General features: G+C 42.8%; 1 long non-coding RNA gene across 1 annotated transcript; it reads left to right on the top strand.

Moving 5' to 3' along the window:
* Positions 1-19,517: 19,517 nt before the first annotated feature.
* Positions 19,518-20,875, top strand: LOC144407974 (uncharacterized). Its single transcript, XR_013467708.1, has 2 exons — positions 19,518-19,871; positions 20,010-20,875. It is a non-coding gene; the product is annotated as an uncharacterized LOC144407974 (long non-coding RNA).
* Positions 20,876-21,677: the final 802 nt, after the last annotated feature.

The following is a 21,677-nucleotide window of genomic DNA, read 5'->3' as shown; positions in this document are numbered from 1 at the left end:
TGTTATTAGTGGTTTGTTTGGGAGGATGGCGTCCTCTGAGAGGCCACCCTCGTCAATCCAGCATTGAATCCAGTTAGTTCCACTGGACAGCAGTGTCTCGGTAGAGGTCAATTGAGATATGTCAAACATACAAGGAATTTGACTTGGCGGTTGGTGCATAACATCAGACAGTAAGACAATGGACAACAAGACAGATAAGACAACATAGTGCAAGAGGAATTTATATTAAAAATAAAAAGTTAAAAAAGTTAAAAATAAAGTGCACCAGCGAACAGAAGGTGACAAGTAAAAGTGACGTTTGCAGTGAGAAAGAAAGTGACCGGTGGAATGTCAGTCAGTCAGTGGGGAACCGGCTCTGTTGATGAGCCCGACTGCCGATGGGAAGGAACTGTTGGTGTGGCGGGAGGTCTTAGTCCTGATGGACCTCAGCCTCCTGCCAGATGGAAGGGGCACAAACAGGTTTTGTCCGGGGTGAGAGGGGTCAGCTACCATCTTTTTAGCTCGCTTCAGAGACCTGGAAGCGAACAAGTCCTGCAGGGACGGCAGATTGCAGCCGATCAGCCTCTCTGCAGAGCGGATGACACGCTGAAGCCTGCCCTTGTCCTTGGCTGTGGCTGCAGCGTACCAGACGGTGATGGAGGAGCAGAGGATGGACTCATGATGGCCGTGTAGAAGGTCTGGCTGGCTGTGGGAGACCAGATGGGACAGGACATCTTTGTTTTGCACCCAGAATGAATAAAGCTGTGCTTGTGTTTGTGAAGAACAAGGACTTGGTTCTTAAACTGATCAGGAATGGCATTCCTATCAGGGACAGTTTTGTGCAGGCATCTCCGCTCTCGGCTCCCTCCACGAGGACGACCGTGTCCACCGTTGCGAAGGAGATAAAATGGATGGTATGAGAACGAATCAGATACTGCATATAATAGTTACACGTGCATTACTGTAAAAGCACTGGATGAAATAACCACATTTTTGGATCTAACAAAGTGGCTGAATATTTCAGTGACATTGATAAGTTTGTCAAATCTGTTGTGCTTTGTGCAGAGACAGGTGAGCTTTGATCAGTTAGATGAACAAAGGCGCTTCAGTCTTAAAAAAACATCACAAGCCTGAAGAAAGAAAACCAGATCTGTTGAACACTGGTGCTAAATGTCTCCTCAAAATGGGAGCTTGGCTGAGTCCACCGATCCCTGTACAGCTCGGATCAGAAATGTTGTCCCATCACAGGACAACTACAGCCTGCCCTTTGAGCCTCTGTTGTGCTGGCTGAGAGATGGTCTCAGTAGCCTTCTTCTGCCTGGGTCCAGTCTTTGTTGTCCCCTCACTGTCTAAGGTGCCAATGGTTATGAACTTAATAGCTTCATCAGGGGCCGGGGGAAGTTCATGTCCTGCACAAAAGTCTTGTATTTTGGTGCTTGAAACTATAGTTTAAGAGTGTTTCTGATTTGTGTTTCCTGGCAAAAATGTATTAAAGTGATGTTTAAAAACTACTCCTCTCCTCTCCCCCGAGGCCTAATGGAGGGCCCGACATGGAAGCATTTCATCCAAAGCTGGTTGACATCAGGGTTCCACACAGGGGAGCAGCCCTGGACCGAGGCCCAGTCAATGGGCAACAAGGCAGCCACAGGTCCCCAGAGGACAGTGGAGGGATGGACCATTGAATGTTCAGCAAATCTGTTAAAGGAGCATCCATCATTGATGCCCCAGCTGCCCAGCCAAAGGAACATGGTGGATTTCAGGTACTCAACACTCCATCCATTGTTCCTCCTCACTAGATTTAACTCACCTTTCAGATGCATTTGATCTGCCCTCTCTCTTTCCAGAAGACACACATACCCCCCCCCCCCCCCCCCCCTCTTTATCTCAGTCAAACAGGATGAATTGCTGCAAAGGACGAGATAAAAGGGTGAAATAGGGAAGTTTTCACTTCAATATTCATGCATTCAGAAACAAAACAAGTCCCCAGTTCTCAGGATGCAGTCCAGTGGCTCTTTATTTTTTTACGTCCCAGAAATGCAATTCTCAATCCGCCCTGTTCTGCTTTGGCACTCCCAACGGTGGACTGCAATACATCTATACCCGCTCACACAGACACACACAAGAGGCAGTAATATATCTCTACCACCAGCAACATTTGCATTTCTGTTGAACGAGTGCATCTGATTTATAGGCAGAGGCCTGAAGCATCTTGGGAAATGAGGCGGGTGGATGGAAACTACGTTTCCCAGAGGCAGGGTGTTTTGGCCATGTCAGCAGCAGGCATTTCAGAGGTGCTGTTGAATTTCCAAAACAAGCAGGTGAAAGAGAGAGAGAGAAAGAAAGGAAGCAAAATGGATACGCTGCACAGAAACATTTATTTGGAGTTTGAATTTTCAGAAAGATAAAATGATTTTTTATTGAAACAAGTTTTGAGCAATGACAAGTTTTTCCTCTAGCGCAATGATTCATCCTTTTAGAGCATCTATGCTTTCTTCCCAAACAAACAAAATGAGTCATTTTTTGTGTAAAATTGGAGAAGGAAAGGCAATTCCAAAATAATATAAAGCAGAGTGGGAAATGATGAAAGAAGCGAGCGGGAGGAACCCAGGGGAAGAGAATACAGACTGGCGAGCACAGAGACAACAAACCTTTTTGGTCCCGCTATCATTAACCGCTCTTCCATTTCTCTTCTCCCGTGAGTAAATAAGAGAGGGGACGAGTGGGGGAAGAAACTGCCACTGCAGAGAGGAAATTACAGAACAGATGGATTTAAGAGAGTAGGAGGACTGAGTGGGAACAGGGAAAGAGATGGAAAAGGGAATAACGAAAGGCAAACAAGTGGACATCAGCAGACAGAGACAAACGTAAGAGGAGTGACAAGAGCGACGGGTAGATTTCCTTCTGAGTCCGTCTGCACTGCAGGGTGCGACTCGTAAATTTCCTGTGCGCTGCAAACTGATTTATCCGCAGTCAGACAGGTAATTCTGCCTCCCTGGGGACTGAACCCCCCCCCCCCCCCCCCATCCCTCCCAGCAGCAACGGTCCACCTCAGAGTCTCCTCCAGACGCCAACACAAACATGCCAGTGTCAAATCCTTCACTTTCATTTGTAACGTCTTGTCAGGCCCAACCGGATTTCTGTACTTTGTCTCAAAGATCCTTTTTTAATGACAGTAACTAATAACATTGAGTCCCCTGAAACGATGCCACTGAGTCCAATGACTGCGTCCATAGTTCAGCTACGACATGGTGGCGAACATTATTCCAACCATGATCACTGCCAATGTTTCACCACAAGCGCTTACATTTCGAAGGGTAAACCCATTTGGAAACATTTTGGGGGATTACTGGGTAGTAATGGAAGATAATACATTAGTACATGTAGTTTGTGTAAAGACACCTGAAACTGACACAAAGCGAGCAGAGGGCAGCGGTGGTGGAGTGAACCAGAAGATACAAGAGTTAAAGGTAAAAAAAATCTATGTAAACAGAAGTAAAACTTGTATTCAATCGGCTCACATTGAGAGATGAAGCTGAGCCCTCCATCCTTGATGTCAGCTCACCTGAGTAACCCGACTCTGACCCTGTCGGAGCCTCTGTCTCCTTTCTCTCTCTCCTTGTAGCCCGTGGTGATGTTTCCTGCGTGGGCTTTGCCCAGCAGCACAAGGAACACTGGCTCCATCAGAAACTTCATATATTTTACATGACACTGCACAGCCTTTTCTTGCCATATGTTGCCTTGTCTGTCTCGCTGTCCATTGTTTTACTGTCTGGTGCTACGCTCCAACCGACAAGTCACATTCTGTTTCATGCAGTTCTGCTATGGGCCCAGAAAGGCTCCCAATAATTATAAAAGGAAATAAAGAGGAATGGGGAGATGAAGTGATGATTATATACATTTATTCAGACAGAATACATCCAGGATTATCACCTACACGTGATCATGTTAAAGCGAGTGCACGCTTCTCTGAGCTGACTCAAACCACAAGGGGGAGAGAGAGAGAGACGGTGTGTGTGAAATCAGTTGTGTGTTTTCATACTGCAACAGTGAATGTGCCTCCAAAGTGTGTTTCAACCGGGAACTGTTGCAGTTGTTGAAGAGAAAGGAGCATCTAGCACTGCAGAGAGAGGGAGAGGGAGGGGGAGGAAGGGGAGGAGAGGGTGTGTGTGGGAGAGACAGAGAGGCGTTGGTGCTCAAGAGTAATAAAAGGAGGCTGCTAGTCTTCTTGCCAAACATCCAAAGGTGAAAAGGTCTACTGAACAAACACACGGACACACTGATGCACTGTATACAGTGTAACATCACATCAGGAAAATCCCCAAAGCTGGAAAATCTCTAACTGAAGGATTTTATCCCAAAAGTAATAATTGAATAACAGTCATTAGTGAAAGGCTTTTATTCTGAAGCAGAACTCTTGATGAGTTTTTCTCTAAAGAAAAGACACGAGCATCAGGCGATACAGCGAAAACGTCTCCGTGTCTGCAGCGATTATGAAGGGATGTTACTGCTGTATGAGCATCGGGTACCGTTACACAGCACTTGTTCCTGTTAAGAATCAAAATACATTGATTGAACAATGCAATATCTAACATGACCCGCCAGCTGGTTTGTTACACAGAACCATCTGAGAAGCCCTTGCTGGAAACTACTTGGGAAAGGCCAAAGACTTTGAATAAAAGACTTGGCAGGTGATTGTATGAACCATCAGTCAGACAAACTCTTACTGAAGTCAGTCTTAAAAGGAAGAAAACGCATTCCGACTCTAAAAAAAGCATTCAGCATTGTTCTGTTCTCTTCTTTCAAATGGGAAATACTCACCGACTCTTTGTGTCTCACACACACCGAAGCAACGTTACATTATCAGGACATTACTTCAGCAGCAGTGCAACACTGCGCCGACAAAGGATCTACTACCAAAGAACACTTTTATGGACCGGAGCACTCACACGACAAGTCAGACTCATCCAGCAACTGTAGATATCCCTACAAAAGATAATGCGCTGTAATTTGCTGTAATATCCCCCAAAAACTTTATTTTTGTTATCAACGTAGTAGTCGGAAGTACAGGACCTGTCAAAAGGGAACATTTTCTCATTCATGAAAGGAAACTTTTGAATGCGACTGTACGCAGAACACAAAAGCACATACAGGATGTGTGTGAGGGTCGGTCTTCATTCCTTATGTGAAATCAAAGGTCAGCGTTCATGTTTTTGTCAAGTTCCAGAACTTCTGTAGTCGCTTGAAACAAAACAACAAAGTCCATGTTTTAGCAAATTTATTTAGCAAAATTAGGTAAGATATTTTTTGGACCGATGTATGAGGATACGCTGTATCCCGTAACACATAACATACATGTAACATAGAACTATTGAAGCACTGACCACAATTTAAAGCTGTGAAGGTTTTTTTGTGAAGCCTCCACTGTGGCATGTTCTTACAGCCCGATCTCCAGAACCTCTTCGTAAAAATGTATAGGAAAATCTTGAAGATACACATTCGTAGTGATACATACTAAATAAATACGGACTGCAACTGATGACGTCACCCTGTTCAAAGTGAACGGGGACCTGCGCCCCGCAAACACACTTTGTGAAGTCTGACCATGTCAAATAAACGTGTTATGATTGCGTTTTTAACGAGAAATCAATGTTAACTTGTAAGAATAGAAAACTAACCTTAACCCCCTCAAAACATCCAACATGGCGGAGAGACGTTCTCTCAAGAATCCGACATGGTCCGCCATGTTGTCACTCAGGGGGCGTGGTTAACCACCGCCAGTTCCTATGTATTGTTACCAATTTGTATGTTCAAGATTTTCGTATCCATGTTTACAAACAGGTTTTGGAGATCACGTTGGTTCTTAAGAATATAAAATCATTAATATGTACTTCCCTACCAAATAAATAACAATTGTTTATGGTTTGCAGCTCTATCTGTTTCTTATGGTCTCTACCTACAATTATGGTTTTGTCCTTCTGTCTCACACCCTCAGCATGGATTACGTAGAATGTTATGAACAAATTTACAACACAGCTTTCACTTACTATTGATGAGGTTGTGATTTAAATAGACACAAGACGTGAGAACAAACTACTCTTAATTGTAGGTTTTTACTAGTCTTGGCGCATGGGTAACATGGCCATGCCGTCCTCCCCCGAGTTCGCTGTTGCTAGGAAGGTGCCTGTTATAATGTAACTTGTTTTGCTATTACACACTAGATAAAATAGTAATGCGCTGACAGTGGCAGATGGCTTTATTTTTATATTTGATTTCATTGAAATTCTTTTAGGAATATAATAAAAGAAATATTTTAACGGCTACTGTGTAAAGGGAATACCATGGTTTAAAATAACCTTTTATGTTGTGTTTGCATTAATAAACGTGTGCAATACATCTCTTTAATTCATTATTTAATTTTGAGATTTAATAACGATATTGCGATTAATTGGAATAGAAGAATTGCTGCTCAGCACTAATATACAGTATATACATCCATATATAATATATAAATCCAGTACATATATTGTTTTTGCAGAGAAAAATCCTGCTTTTTACTTGTTCTTCCTTTTCTTTTCTTTCCACATTGGTTGACTTGTCAGCGGTGGGTGTGGGGAAAAGGGGTATCGCTAGCATCTCCTTATCTGCTGAGCAGTAAATGCCAAATATCAAAAACACACAGCGATGGGCCTTATCTCTACTTGGACCAACACACAGTTGTCATCTTCTGTCAAGTGATCATGAGAATGAGAGCAGATAGCATCTGTTTGATCCCCAGCCATGCAAAAGCCAAACTGCAAAATGACACAGTGTGTGTGCGTAAACATGTACGGAAAATGAACAAATACACTGATTGAGAGTTCAATATAGGTTTCGGATGAATGTCCTTTGTTCATTACATTTCAATGAATGTATCTAAGACCAATAACCTTAACTATTTCCTTTTTGAATTTGGCCATGACATGGCTTTGGTGGACTTTCTTACACAAAGATATGTTGAAGCAGACAATATGGAGATTGTCTTTCCAAAAAAAAGTAGAGCTTCAATCATTACTGGTTTCCTGCATCCTGTTGCTCCAGTAAGCCGGTGCGGCCACCCAGACGTAGCGTTTGCTCCTGCTAGCCGTCCCCCAGGGACCCCGAGAACCTGACCCAGTTTCTTAGTGGACTTGATCCATGACCCAGAGTTCAGACCAGGGAGCAGAGTCGCAGTCACTCAGCATAATGAACCCTATAGAGACCTTGTCTGCCCCACGGACACACTTATCTAAGTTAAAGGTAAATGGTCGAAGAGTTAAACAGAACAACTTAATTGAAGTTAAGACCAACAACACAACAGTACAACAAAACAGGAGAAGTAAAGGTGGGCGCTTAAACATGAGATCTCGATCAAATGAATTATTATCATATAGTCCTATTGCTCTATTTTGTCTTACTGAAACCTGGCGGTCTAATGGAGAATATATCCGCTTAAATGAATAGACTCCACCAAGTCATGTTAACATCATATCTATATCATCATATTTCCTGACGCACTTTTGACTCTTTTTGACGCCTTTTAATAAACCTTGACTCTGAACTAGATTATATCATTTGAAAGCCTGGTTCTCACTCTTTTGCACCCAACTTGGAAAACAATACAGCCGGTTCTCTTTCTTGTAGTATACAGGGCCCCAGGTCAGTATTCAGAATTTCTATTGGAATTTTCTCAGTTGAGATTTTAATAATAATATATAGTGCCCGCTACAAATTTGGCACTTCAGCCTATAACCTTACCAACGTGTGGTCTTGGTTATGATCTACAAAAAAGTCAACCATGGTATGCAAATGCACCTAACTAGATTTGACACCACTTCAACTATTTAAAAAATAAACTTTTTTGAATTCCTTCCAGACACTGAGTCTGATTCTCCAAAAAATTTCTGAGGATCATTATTGGCTCAATGCCTTTAAAAGCGAACTTTTTGGATATCTCCTAGGGGTTTACAAGTCATGGACCAATTACGGCTTTAAGGGTTGTGGCCTAATAAAGACACATCATTTTAAAAGTACTTGGTCTTCCTGTAATCCTGACTCATTTTTCGAGTATTAGCCTGGGTGTAGCATGGCGTCCATTTGTCAATTTTGGTTGATTTTCGGGAAACGGAAAACTCCATTCTCACTTCTGGCCAAATCTCATTCCGGATGCTAGTGTAAGCCGTAAAGTGTTCCCATGCAGTGATTTCCAAAAAAGTATAGCAGAAAACTGTGCTACTAGCCATTTAATCAAATGAATCTCAAATGCCTGAAGGAAAGCTTTAAGACTGATAGTTCACCATGAATATTGGGAGTTTTTGACAAACGGCCTTCTCATGAAAGTTTAAGCAGATATATTTGGGCCTTGGAAAACCCAAAAACCTCAATGTTTTCACATACTTGGCCGGTCTGAATGTAAACCAACGACATCTTCCAGATCGGGTGAATCGGATCGGACTAGAGTTTGAGACCATGAGCTCATGTTTACAATGTTTACTGAGGGAATACATTCAGAGAGAAGTAGTCTTTGGCTTTGCTTTCCAGAAGTGGAACCAACTAATTTGTGTACCAAATCTAAGCATTATTTTGCCTCCTCGAGCCAGATGCGTTTAAACTGCTACCATGGGATTTAATATGAGCAGGAAGTATCATGCTTTGTTGTTTGTATGTTACAGTGTCATCCCTAATGTTCTGTTAATTAATCACGGTGAAGTAGAATGTGAAGTTACATTGTAACTCCGTCAAGGTGGTAAACATGGCAAACACATGACGGAATATATGTATGTACCACAGGTTCCATGTTAGAAGTGTTTAAGCAGGTATCAGGAAGCGTTGCTCCCAACAGTGTAAACCTTGTAATCTACAAATGGCGATTCGCTATTAAACTGCCAATTCCCTCGGATTAAAGGATTCCTTCGAATACAATCCCCTCAGCCACTTTGCTCTTTCTGTCTCTCGCTCCCTCCGGCGAGTGAAGGTGTCGCTTTAAATATTAATGAAGGGATGGAGGAGAGAAACTTAGAGGCATGTAATTTCAATTTGGAAACCTGGAAGAATGGAGAAGAGGGGGCGGGGTTTCTGGTCACACACACACACACACACACACACACACACACACACACACAGACTGCAAACTGCTTCAACAGCAACAGTAGAAGCAGTGAATAGCTGATATATACATGCTGATACATGTAGGCATGAGAGAACCTGCACACTGCATTTGCTGTGTGGAAATTATTTTTTCCCTCATTTTCAGTATCTTTAATTTGGCTTCATCCACCAGAAATACATGATCATTACAGTTTAGAGTCCCTCAAAAATACCTCATTGAAAACAATATCTTCCACTTAAATGTACAAGACTCGGTAGTGCTTTGTTTGCAGTATTGGTGCATGAAAAAAAGAAGACATCATTCCTTTTCTGCAATGTGAGCTACAATTCCCCCAGTTAGAGTTTCGTATTTCCACTTTGGCCTCTCCACTTTACTATTACTTAACTTTGCCTTGAAACCCAATTACTGTGGCTGATATTAATTTTGCTGTTATTTCACACAAGGTGAAAAGTAACCAGCTCTTCTGTGAAATGAAATGAATGTAAAACTAGTTGTAATTGGGTCATTATTTTGACGAAAACAGGGAAATGATTTGTATTTTCTTTAACCAGCTGTTTGGTAATACAGCAGATGAACTAATAGGAGATTTACAGATCATTTGAAAACAAAAGGCGCAGGTGACATTGTAACCTGAGGCAGCAAAAAAAGGAAGGAGCTATGCATCATTATTTAAATCCATTTATAGGAAAAGTCACTGTTTCTTGTTTTGAATCTATGCAGTGTAATATGTAATAGTGTGATGATGTTCCCATTTCCCTTCAAATCTGATGAAGCTATATGAAAGAAGCAATATTGTACTTCCCTCTGCAACAAATACAGATGTCATTTAATATTTCAAACAATCTGACAGAAATGTATTACCACAGGAAGCAGTGGAAAACGTTGCAGACACTCAGGCTGTCAAATGAAGCTGTCAGATGCCTCACATCGTCTGGTCAAAAAGGGAGAGCAGGGAGCATCATTTACATACTCTGACAGCACAATCAATACCGTCTCGGCCATTTCTGAAGGAGTATTAGGTTATGATATTAGGCTTAGAGTCATCTAATTGATTCTTGATTCCAAGTTTGAAGCTGCTACCAGCAAACTCCTCTTGGCCATTACGTTTTTACTTATTACTTATTATATTTCTCTACTAAGATACTGAGCTCCCCTCCAATCTGAAAGGGAAAGAAATGATGTTGTTGAAGTGAGTTAACACTATAATGTAAAAGCATTTTCTTTATTTATTATTTTGGGGTGAAAAAAAAGAAAAGATATTGTTGACATTCACTGAAATGTTGTTTCATTTCCTGATGATGGTGAACTAAAAATGTGTCAAATTTTGATTGACAAAAAGTCACTTGATTTATGGGACGTTCAAACAGACAAAGTAAAAATAGCTGTGTCAATACCAGAGGATAAACATAAAGCATTATTTATTATAATTCCATATGAAGAGATGGTCTCCTCCTCTGTGGGACATTAAATCCTTTTTCTACAGATTTGAGAAACGAACACAATTTGTTTTTGTTTTTCCCTTATTTCACAGATCTCTTCTGCCGAGCATCAGTGCCTGTAAGCCAGACATCACTGCATTGGGTTACGCCCTCAATAGATCAGCTGTGCTTAACCCCTATGGACCTGCTATCTGATGGGAAAGCCGGCAGGGAGCGAGCAGTCCGCTGTCCTCCAGGGAGTCCCTTCGGTTAACACAATGACATGGTGTTTGCTAGTCTGAAATAGTCTGAAATGGTTAAACAGTGAGGATCACTCTCCTGTTTTTCTCCTGAGGATTAATCAACCAATCAATACTGACTTTGAACTGTGACCTCAAAACTTCGTGGCGGCCCATTTGGCCTAGTCACTCCTATGTGGAACAATCTAAGCCAAATTTAACCTCTAAATTTCGGCACGTGCTCCACTAGTCATCACTTATTGGAACCCATCTTCAATAACAATACCCTGTTTTCATTCCCCCACTTGGTTCCGATGTTTGACATTGGGGAAAATTAGTTTTTGGAATATCTTCAACACCGGCGGCACAGTGGCGTGGTGGTCAGCACTGTGGCCTCACAGCAAGAAGGTCCTGGGTTCGATTCCGCCCAGTGGCCTTTCTGTGTGCAGTCTGCATGTTCTCCCTGTGTCTGCGTGGGTTCTCTCCGGGTTCTCTGGCTTCCTCCCACAGTCCAGAGACCTGCTCTGGGGATCAGGTTGATTGGGGACTCTAACTTGCCTGTAGGTGTGTGGATGTGAGTGTGAATGATGGTGTGTCTCTGTGTAGCCCTGCGATTGGGTGGCGACCAATCTTGGTTGTACCCCGTCTCTCACCCGAAGTTGGCTGGGATGGACTCCTGAGACCCTGTGTGCAGGATAAGTGGTTTGATGATGGATGGATTTCTTCAACACTTTTGGGTCTGTTTTCCTAGGCTGCCTTGTCCCATTATCTTCCGCCCTATGCTCACTAGGAGACATTTCAACAATAAACCTGTGCAAACACACAGCCGATTACTCCTCGTGGCCATAAATATGGCCGAGAAAACTATCCTCATGAACTGCTGGTCCAAGAATAATACACATTTTGCACAGTGGAGATGTTGGATCATATATCAATTGGAAATCTACCTGCACTCATCACTTACAGTACAGAACACCACTCCATCTGGTCATCTTTTACTACGTTTTTGCAAACATCACAGCCATCCTGTTGATATTGACAATTATTATTAAATATTTGCTCAGTTTATATTTAGCCTGAAAACCAATTAACCACGTACACACGTACAAATACAATTGTTATTTAATTTGCCCTCCCTTATGTTTTTCATCACACACACACACACACACACACACACACACACACACACACCATTCTCCCATATCCAGAGCATATGTTTGTTGGTTTTTAGTTCACTGTTTTGTTGTTCCCTTGTTGCTATGTCTGACTATCGTTCCTTAAAATGAAATGATTAATAATAAAAAACACCAGAACCCTGTTTCTACCTGATACATTCTGAGGTGTATGCGTCTGCCCCCATGCCAAGAACACGTTACAAACACACATTTCCGAACTCCCCCCCCCACCCCTCTGTGCTGCATGTCAATAGAGCACGTGTGTGTAGAATGAGCAAGTGCCATCTGCTAAATAGGAGTATTGGATGGGTAGACACACTTTTGCCTTGTGTGTGTGTATGTGTGTGTGCATTTTAGGGGGGGGAGTCTTTACCTTCTGCCCTTTATATTAATGTGAAGTCATCGTTGGTGGTGGTATTGTGTCGGCGCTCTGGGTTGGTCCTCCACAGGCTGGAGATGAACTCAAAGAGTCCAGCAGGTTTGCCAACCCTTTCTCATCCCAAGTGGTCCCATTGTGACGCTTGGTCAGGCCCGTTAGCCTAGCTATGACGCTCCACTCGGATCGGAGAAAACGGCTGGGAACTTTGTGAAACACACAAATGTTTCCCACCGGTAGATTCTCACTGTTAACCTAAATGCAGCAGCTTGGTCAGTGGCCCTACGCTGTAACAGTAACGCTCTATATTCCCTTCCAGCGTCAATATTTGATGGGTCAAGGACGACGTATCATTTTCTGCTGGATATTTGCAGTGAACACAGGTTTCTCTTATCTGTGGGGATGCTTCTGAAAATGATAATAATAATAATAAGGAGGAAAGGCAACCTAATAGAAAAAAGCACGATGAGAGGAAAGATGTGTAGTTGGATGCAGTAGTGGCTCTTTCTCTAGTCCGATGCACAGCTCACTTCATTCCTCGCCATTTCCCAGAAAGTTGTTGTCCCTCAAACCAAACCTGTTCTGGCCCCCACTACACCAGAAATAAAATCTCCATTAGAATTATTAAGGTTCGACAGCCAGGCAGCCTCCTTTAGGTTGGCTTACACGAAGGGGATTTGGGGTTTTGTCCTCCCTGGGACACCCTGGGTGGGCAAAAAAAAGAGGGCAAATAACGAGTTGTGTATATAAATATGTCTCTAGTCATACATATTACAATATTTGTTGTACAAATGTATGCCTATAACAATCTTTAAATACCATTTCAGACACCCCTGAGGACCAATCTGTCCGCCTGCCTCACAAGTATCCAAATTAATACAATTTACCCTCGTTGCCATAAATTGGTAAGTTCATTAAAACAATTTGGTGGATTTGAATTTTAGAAAAGACACAGTTTCCAAACAACTTTGTTGAGGCCGTTTCAACTGAGGGAGCGGAACAGGTTCGTCCCAACGGGGGCAGCCAGGATATGTCTGCGCTCTTGTATTTGGTGTAGTGTGTGCTCTCTGGTCAGTAATCATTGCCTGGGAAGTAGAGAACGTGTCAAACATCCATTGTCATCAAAAGCTCAAACACTTGTGTGTGCAAGTGAAGGGCTTACCAGCTTACAGCAATCCCCTCCAGCTCACTGAGTACTATTATATTTCATCTGAATCTTCCGCTGCATAGCTTCTAAAATGTAATATAATTGGTGAAGTTGTGTTGATAGAAGTCACAATATCAAAGCATCCATCTGAATGAAAGGACAGTGGCCAGAATAAATCCCTGCACTTAAAGACAGGGAAGGATGGTAGACACATGGATGCAGGTGCTGTTACACACTTACACACACACACACACACACACATACAGTAGAAGCATTCCAAACCAATACAGTACACTCACACTCAACACTCTGATCATTTATATGACCAACGGTGCAGCTACCAGGCACAGCACAGGGGCGGCGTGTGTGTGTGTGTGTGGCTGATCTTATTTCCACATTACGCTCTCTATGCTACAGTCTCTTGCCCTGCACGATAAACTCTTTCAAATCATTCAATAACCTATAACATTAATGTCACTGGGCTGCTTTTCCATTTACTGTACCGCCGCTATGTGTGTGTGTGTGTGTGTGCACGAGCAATACAAGCTCTTAATGAGCCGTACTGGTCATTTGGTGTAGCAGTCAGTGTGTGGAAATACAAAATGACAAAATTACAGATCAGAATGTGTTTTAATGGGTAAATGCCATCTGCAGATGGATGGTTCCACATGCAGAGCTGGAGGAAGGTGAAAGCCAGCGGAAAACTTCTCAGGTGTAACCTTTATATCCTTAGCAAGACTTTTTTGTTCCTAAAAAATCATACCAGGTGAACCCTGTAAAAGTGGTGAAGTTTCTTGTTGTATGCACACGTTTTTCTCGGTTTCTGGTCACTTTTTTAAAATATGGCTTCATTAGTTTAGTTCAGACAATTAACAAGCGGTCAAAGAGATTTTCCAGATTAAATTTCATCCAGCTACTTAGTTCTTAAGATTGATTTGTCGATCTGGGAAGGGGTTATTTTGAACAGCAGCGCTTTTTAACTTTTCTGTTGTGATCGCATGATTTTAATGTGGTGGCTCAACCATATAATGCCTATTCTGCATAGCCCACTTTATCATTCTATGCATTCAAGTATTCATTATGGTGTTGAAGTTGCTGTATAAGATCTGTATGGTCCTTTAATAAATTCTTCATTGCTATTATAAATCCTAATTACTTAATTATTTTATTTTAGGCAGTTTCACGTCTATCTACGCCGGCTCTAATGAACTGTGAGATCCAGACTTGTGCCAAACCATTGCTTTCATTAATGGAGTCCGTGCTTCCTGGAATGTTCTATGACTTAGACTTTCCTCTCCTCGGCCTTTTCTGCCATGTGTATTTGTTTCTGTTGGGGAAGCAACAGAAGTAAAGCAATTGTTCCGTCCTTCAGGGGGATTTAAATGAAGCCCCCAATCGTCACTGAACAGCACCGTGGTTGAACTCATGGTGTTCATGGCTTGTGTTGCTGCTTCTGTGTGAGAGGGACACTGAAAGGGTCTGACATCAGCGATGCTGCACATTTAGAGTACAAATGAACATTGAACTGCTTTGAACTTGTTGGTAGTTTGCTCTGCTGCAGCAGTGTCGCTGTGATTATGTGCATTGCTTGGCCTTTCGGCAGCCTCGCCCACATCAAACCCAGATAAAGCGCGTGGACCCCCAGGCTGACCTTTTGCTATCTGGAGGGGGTAAAGGTGGTGGCAGAGAGCTGATCGATAGCTAACTCTATTGTCTCAAAGCCTCAAGCTCTCATCTCAAGAAGAGAGCACTAAAGAGAGGAGAGAGAAATGATGAATACCATCAATCCGCTCCACTATTGACATTACCAGTCCACCTGGATGCACATGATCACTCATATGCAAAAGTATTTTGGTTCAACACATTTCTGAATTTAATTTGGAAGTTTATCAAGTGTCCGATCAAATCTGACCCCATTACACCATCTTGCCAATCCCAGATATGACATAAATATCTCAGAATGGCGGGTAAAGCGTTTATGAACTTGCCCTTTGAGTTTAAGGGATAGCACTTTCTCCTCCAGCATGTTGCACTCAACCTTTAATGACCCTGCTGTTGTTTAGTTGTTAATCATCCGGTGACAGTTGAACATGAGTGGAAGCTGCAAAGCAGAAGGAACTGCTGTGTCAGGGTTACCAACGAGAACTGAAGACTCACTCATTAAGAAATGATAGATAACTAAGAAAAAAAAAAATTGATATCCTTTCTGAATACAGAGGAGAGAGTAAAAAAAATGAATGGAAAAATAAACGGCATTCATTTCTAACATTATTGACATGAATGTGAAGTTTGCATCATCCGCAACACTCAATTAATCTCAAATCTTTCATCAAATCTTTTTATAGAGGTTATAGAAGTCCAAAATTGTTGACTAGATCCCAAAAACAGATATGAAAAATCCACCTAAGGGCATTAAGTGTAAGTTTACTTACAAAAAAAGAGAGACCCAGTCTGAACTTGTCCAAAATAAACCTCAACAAAAATGTAATCAATATCAATAAAGCCCTACATCAATAAAACAAGCAGATCCATTTTTAAAGAGCAGAAATACAGCACATACACGATACAGCGGTTCACACTGTGATTACTTTAAATATGGATTCAGCTCAACCTGATGTCCTGGGTCACGACTAAGTTAGAAGGAACCAAGTCATTTACAGAATAGAAGATTCCTCACCCTGCTTATATGTTCCCGGAGTTTCACCAACAACCACAAATCCTTGGTGGCCGAGTACATCTGCAATCACTACATGATGTGAGGACAGGGATGCAGAGCTGTGGTGAAAGCAGGACTTCACCCGTTGAGGAGATAAGGCGTTGAGGCGCGCTGACCTTCCCGGTGGCCCGTCTGTAAACGGTGCTAATGATGGCGGTCATTCAAGATCCAGCTCCATGCTGCCACCCTGGTCCCTGTTAAACAGGGAATATCCCTCCTTCCCACTGACATCCTTTTGTACTCACAGGAGCGATCTTAGAAATCCCCTCTCCTGTTTAATCTCCTCATCTAGACTGAATGAAGAATGAGCTGCACCCAGAGAAAGCTTCTATACTGTGAGACGGCACCAATCGAAGGATTACAAGGGACCTCAAGCGAAAGAAGGCCACAGAGGTCTCCTGGGGCTTGATACCGAGGGCTTGGACGAGATTTTGCCTCAGCAAAAAAAACATTGCATTAATTCTCCGGCACACATTACATAAAGTCACTGATGAGAGCTGATCCAATTATGTGCTTTAAATGGGTTGGCCGTACCTCCAGGCGGAGGGACATATTATATTCGGTAAAGAAACCTCAAATCTACCTATAAGTTTTCCAGTATGAAAACAGTATTTCATATTCATTTGAAATACCATAAATGTTTTTGATTTGCCAAAGAGACACTTTCCTTTTCCAACTAATGCTGGTAACAGAACCGCTTTGGTCATGATCGCACCTGCAAAGGATGCTCATCAAGGATTTCTCATCATCAAAAAGTCGAAAGTTTAGTTTAGTTTAGTTTAATGTGCTGCGTGATGTGAAAATGAACACTGGGAATGTTTGTTTGTGGTTTAAAGGGTTATTCTGCAAAATGAAGATGCACTAGACTGCTGTGTAACTGCTGTATTGTCTGCTTGGATGAATGGACCACCAACAATTGGATGATCTCCCCCCTCTAGACGCCAATGAGCCATAAGGCGGAGTAGAACATTTCATTCAAAGTCAAAAACGAAACCTGATGTATGCAGCTATGTGTCAAACTCGCGGCCCCCGGGCCAAATCCGGCCCACTGCTGGGGGGCCCCCCGGATGACCGGATGATTGTGAGATTTACAGAAAGGTCCCCATGCGAGCGCAGACGAGAGGTGTTTTGTGTTTTTTTTTACGTCCGCACAACCTCACTAAACTGCCTGTGTGGCAGCAGCGAAATGGAGGCGTCGTGCATCAGTGTGTCGTGAGCGGTTAGTGGTTAGCCAAACAATGAATGAATGAATGAATGAACAGCCTGCTCCCCACTGCGCTCCGGTGCAGAGGGGCAGATGGCGGGTTGGGAATGCACTCTGCAGTGACATCACCAGCGTCCCCTAACGGCCAGGTCAGGGGGCGTGAGTCACTGCTGCAGTACAATGTAATATGATCCGTGGACACTCACTCACAACGTGCGACGTCTCACACACAGACACACACACACACACAGGTTACTTATCAGCACTTCGTGCAATATGTATAATATCTTACAAATAGGTATGCACCATTTTATCATTCAATTTCACTCGAAAATTTCTTACATGCATGTCTTTTTAAAATTTCACAGAAAACACCTTAGTTAGGTTACCTGACTGACTACGTTGCTTCCTGTGAAGATGGGATATAGAATTATCATTTGGACATAAAAAGTGAAGTAAATGAAGGACATGAAGGAAGGAAGGCGGAAAGGAGGTTTTGTGACCAATGAATGAATTGTTTTGCATGGGGATTGAACAGATGGTGTCCCCACCCATCTCTACTCCAGGATGGCCTGTGTGGGCTTTTGCAGCTTGTCTCGTTCATGTACTCTTGGATAACATGACACATGATTTTGTTGGATAACTACAAATTATGCAAAATACAAAACAGATACTTCTGGTTAAAATATCATTTGGTTTTCTATAAGAACCCATGGATGTGATAATAACGGTAACAAGGTCACTTCCGTCAGGGCTTTCACACGCAATATCATGCAACAACTGAACAATGTTACCTAACAAGAGTCAAGTCAGAGATTACCTTTCATTTTATGCGAGACACAAACAGTCTTCTGGTGATGGTCCTTTGTTTGTCCCATCCACCACACTGCATGAAAAGTGGGATTTTCTGCAGTATGCGGCACTGTAAATTGTCGTGGAATTTCAGGTTTACGGCAATTTGCGGGCAACGCCGAAAACTGACGTAAATTGTCAGAAATTGACGTGGGCCTCCCTTGGCAGTTGTCCCCCATGACCCCCCTCCTCCTAATTCTAGGGGAGGCTTTGACATGTAAATGAAAATGCTGTGAGCTATACAAATGCAAATCAGGGTCACAGAGGGAGTTTTTGCCCAGGTGACATTTTTTTAAAAGGTAAGAAAATCTCTGATACAAATAGATGAGGCTCAGTAGCCTAATTATAGACTCTTACATTTAAGCTTGAATTGATTTATTTAATTCAAATATGCTAGATTACTGTGTACGCCATTAGCAATGGCAAATGTTATGTAAAAAAGATACACAAAATAACTTCTTTAAAAGATGAGTTTTAATCAAAGTAAAATGAGCATTCCATGCAAACAACATTTGAATCAGCATGAGGGGTCTGCAGAGATCAGTCTCCTAGAGCTCAACTACAGTGCATAGTGGCAGGACTACAGTGACCTTTTCTTTGGTCTTACTTAAATGCACAGAGGATGTATTAACCACACATCTAGTAATGCGCTCAACTGGCAGAAATGATGCTGGGTACGACGTGTCTGTTCCCTGCAAGCCCCAAACTTCTATTGGCTTTCCATAAAAATGTCTGTCCGGGTGGAGATGAAGCCAGGAAACTTGTGCAAGAACATGTTTAAATGCCGTACCCTTTGACACAACATTAACAACTATAAACTGCTTTATAATGGCTGGTCGTAGTTCTGCTAGAGGGTCAAGGACGGGTTCCTCAAAACTGTTAGTGTTTCCACATCACTTAGCATGAACATATGCTGACCTTTATGCTCTGCATCTATCGATTGAGTAAGTTACATTCATATATGTTACCCGTTTACATGTCATGGCAAAACATTCAACCTCAGTGACACAAGGGTACATCTGATGATACATTGTCAACATTGCATGTCTGTCAGACTCCAGATTGTCTGGTGGAATGGAGAAAGAGGCACCACTGTACAGTTTTCTAGGGAAAGTCGTTCACTGCTTTACATAAAGCATATCAGCTGTTTCAAAGTCCCAACCATTTGTCTTCCTAAAATACTGGTCCTTCCGTATAACAATAACCTCGTATGTGATTGGAGGACCCTTAGACTCCTCGTCCAATCACGTGTGAGGTCATAGGCATGACTGATACAGCAGTACTTGCAAGACGAGCATAGAAACAGACACGTGTGTGTGTGTGTTACTATATTCAGAAGAACTGTATCTCCAGTTCCTTTGTTTGGTTTTTGCTGCTTGGTGAATAATGGCGGGACGACGTCTCGCGTTCAACTCGCCTCCAACTCCTTTCCGCGGTCACCAACTTTCGGCCAGTCCGCAGACAGACAGAAGAAGCTGCTGAACGCTCTCAGTGGATCGTCTCGTCAACTCCAACAACAAACTGCCGATATCAACGAGCGGTTCGCTCCACTGGAGCGTTCGGGACTCTGCGGGTTTCTGTCCATGGAGGAGAGGAACCGACTCAAAGAAGAGGAGACGGGCGCACAATCCCACGATAGCGGTAAGAATACGTTCGATGACTGCAAGCTAAGCTAAGAGTAGCATAGCCTAAAACGAAAGCTAAGAGTAGCCTAGTAGCCTTACAAGTGAGCAGAAACAGCTTTATTAAAGTGTATTTTCTTTGCCGTGTCGTTTACAGGAAGCGGTGCGTCGTCTTCACAACTCCGAGACGAACTACAGGCGCTACGAACCGGAGCAAGGGTCAGATTTACAGAATATGCTTTCATTCTGCGCTATAAGGGAATATATACGTATGGATACCGATCATAACTGTACATTTTGTTTTCACAGACTAATCTCGCCTCATAATGAGGCGGTGACCTCGTATTTGCTCCGGGAAAAGTCCAGATTTAGACGACGTCATTGTGTGTAAGTGACACTGTTTCTCCTTCCTTGTTAAATGTTACTGTGACTTGCGTTTGATTTTCTTTTTGTATTCATACCACACTCATTTAATTGTTTTCCAGCCGCCTGTGAGACGGATTGTGAGACGGTACGCAGGAGCTTCAGGTTCAGCCGGAACACTCATTGCGAGCGGAAGCTGCGAAGGATTCAGCGCGGAGTCGAGCGAGAAGAAAGAGGGTCAGAGTTTATTTGCTGACTTGTTTCAGGTGCATTGATCGATGTGTTGTGTCCGTACGCATCGCACAGTACTGATTCATTGTTGTTTTTACAGCTGCTGGAATTGAGACAAAGTGCGCTGGCTGATGACGAGGTGGAACTCTGGAAATCCGCCACCGTGGAGCTCACGTCGGACGGAGGGGACGGCGTTGTTGGCGGGGTCTCGGGGTGGATTGTACGGTCGCCACACGCACACGAGCCGCCTGCACAACAGACCTGCCTCGGAAAACACGGCGCCAGTGACGGTCTACGACCCCGAGGAGGCAAACGGATAGTTTACTGAGCTGTAGTTTTTAAACCGCCGTTACCCAAGTGTGGGCAGATCCTCACTTTGTATGTAGTTGTTGTTTGTGTGTTGTTAATAAAGTGCTTTCTTTGCATAAACATGTGGCAAATGTTCATTTTCTCTATAAATTCATTGATGTCCTGGTTGGTATCCTAATAATAGTGTAGTAGCCTACATAGGATAACCATGAAATGAATATACAGCATAATATGAATATATAAATATATATAAATAAAACGAGGCGGGTGACCAATAGCGACAGATCTGCCAACCAATCACGAGTGATTGAAAGTTGTGGTTTCATCCAATCATGAACATGGAAACTCAAGCCTGGTCTGCCCACGTGTGGTTTTGCTGCCAATCACGAGTGACTTTATTTGTTAGTAAGTTGTGGTTTCATCCAATAAGGAGTAAGGATATTCAAGCCCGCTCGGCTCGGCCACCCGCGGCTTCGCTGCATTCATATGCTAATTCGGGCCATTCGCACCTCCGCCAGGTCTCCGCCTACGTCATGGTTCGTTTCCGACAATTTGTGGCACAGACAAACGCGACGTGCGCGGGTTGCAAATTGTCGGAAAATGTCGGAAATTAGTGAGATTTCCGGGCGTTTACGGGGACGAAAATCTCACTTTTCATGCAGTGCCACCACTCCATCCTTTCTTCTTTGCTTGTTGTTATGCACCCACATAGATAGTAATGTAAAGTACTTGGCTGAGTACGGAAGTTGGGTGAACATGAACAGCTGATCAACAGGGCCTCATTCATAAGGAGACTTTCTCTCACTTTAAACTACGTCCGTTGCTCGGAGCGTCTGATAGTGATGGAGATGGGTTTATTTTAGAGTTACTGTTACATCACATGTCATTTAGCTGACGCTTTTATCCAAAGCGACTTACAATA

Source organism: Gasterosteus aculeatus, chromosome 5, assembly GCF_964276395.1.
Source record: "Gasterosteus aculeatus chromosome 5, fGasAcu3.hap1.1, whole genome shotgun sequence".
Classification (NCBI taxonomy): Eukaryota; Metazoa; Chordata; class Actinopteri; order Perciformes; family Gasterosteidae; genus Gasterosteus; species Gasterosteus aculeatus.
The sequence above is the reverse complement of the archived record's forward strand: the minus strand, read 5'-3'. Positions and strand labels throughout refer to the sequence as shown.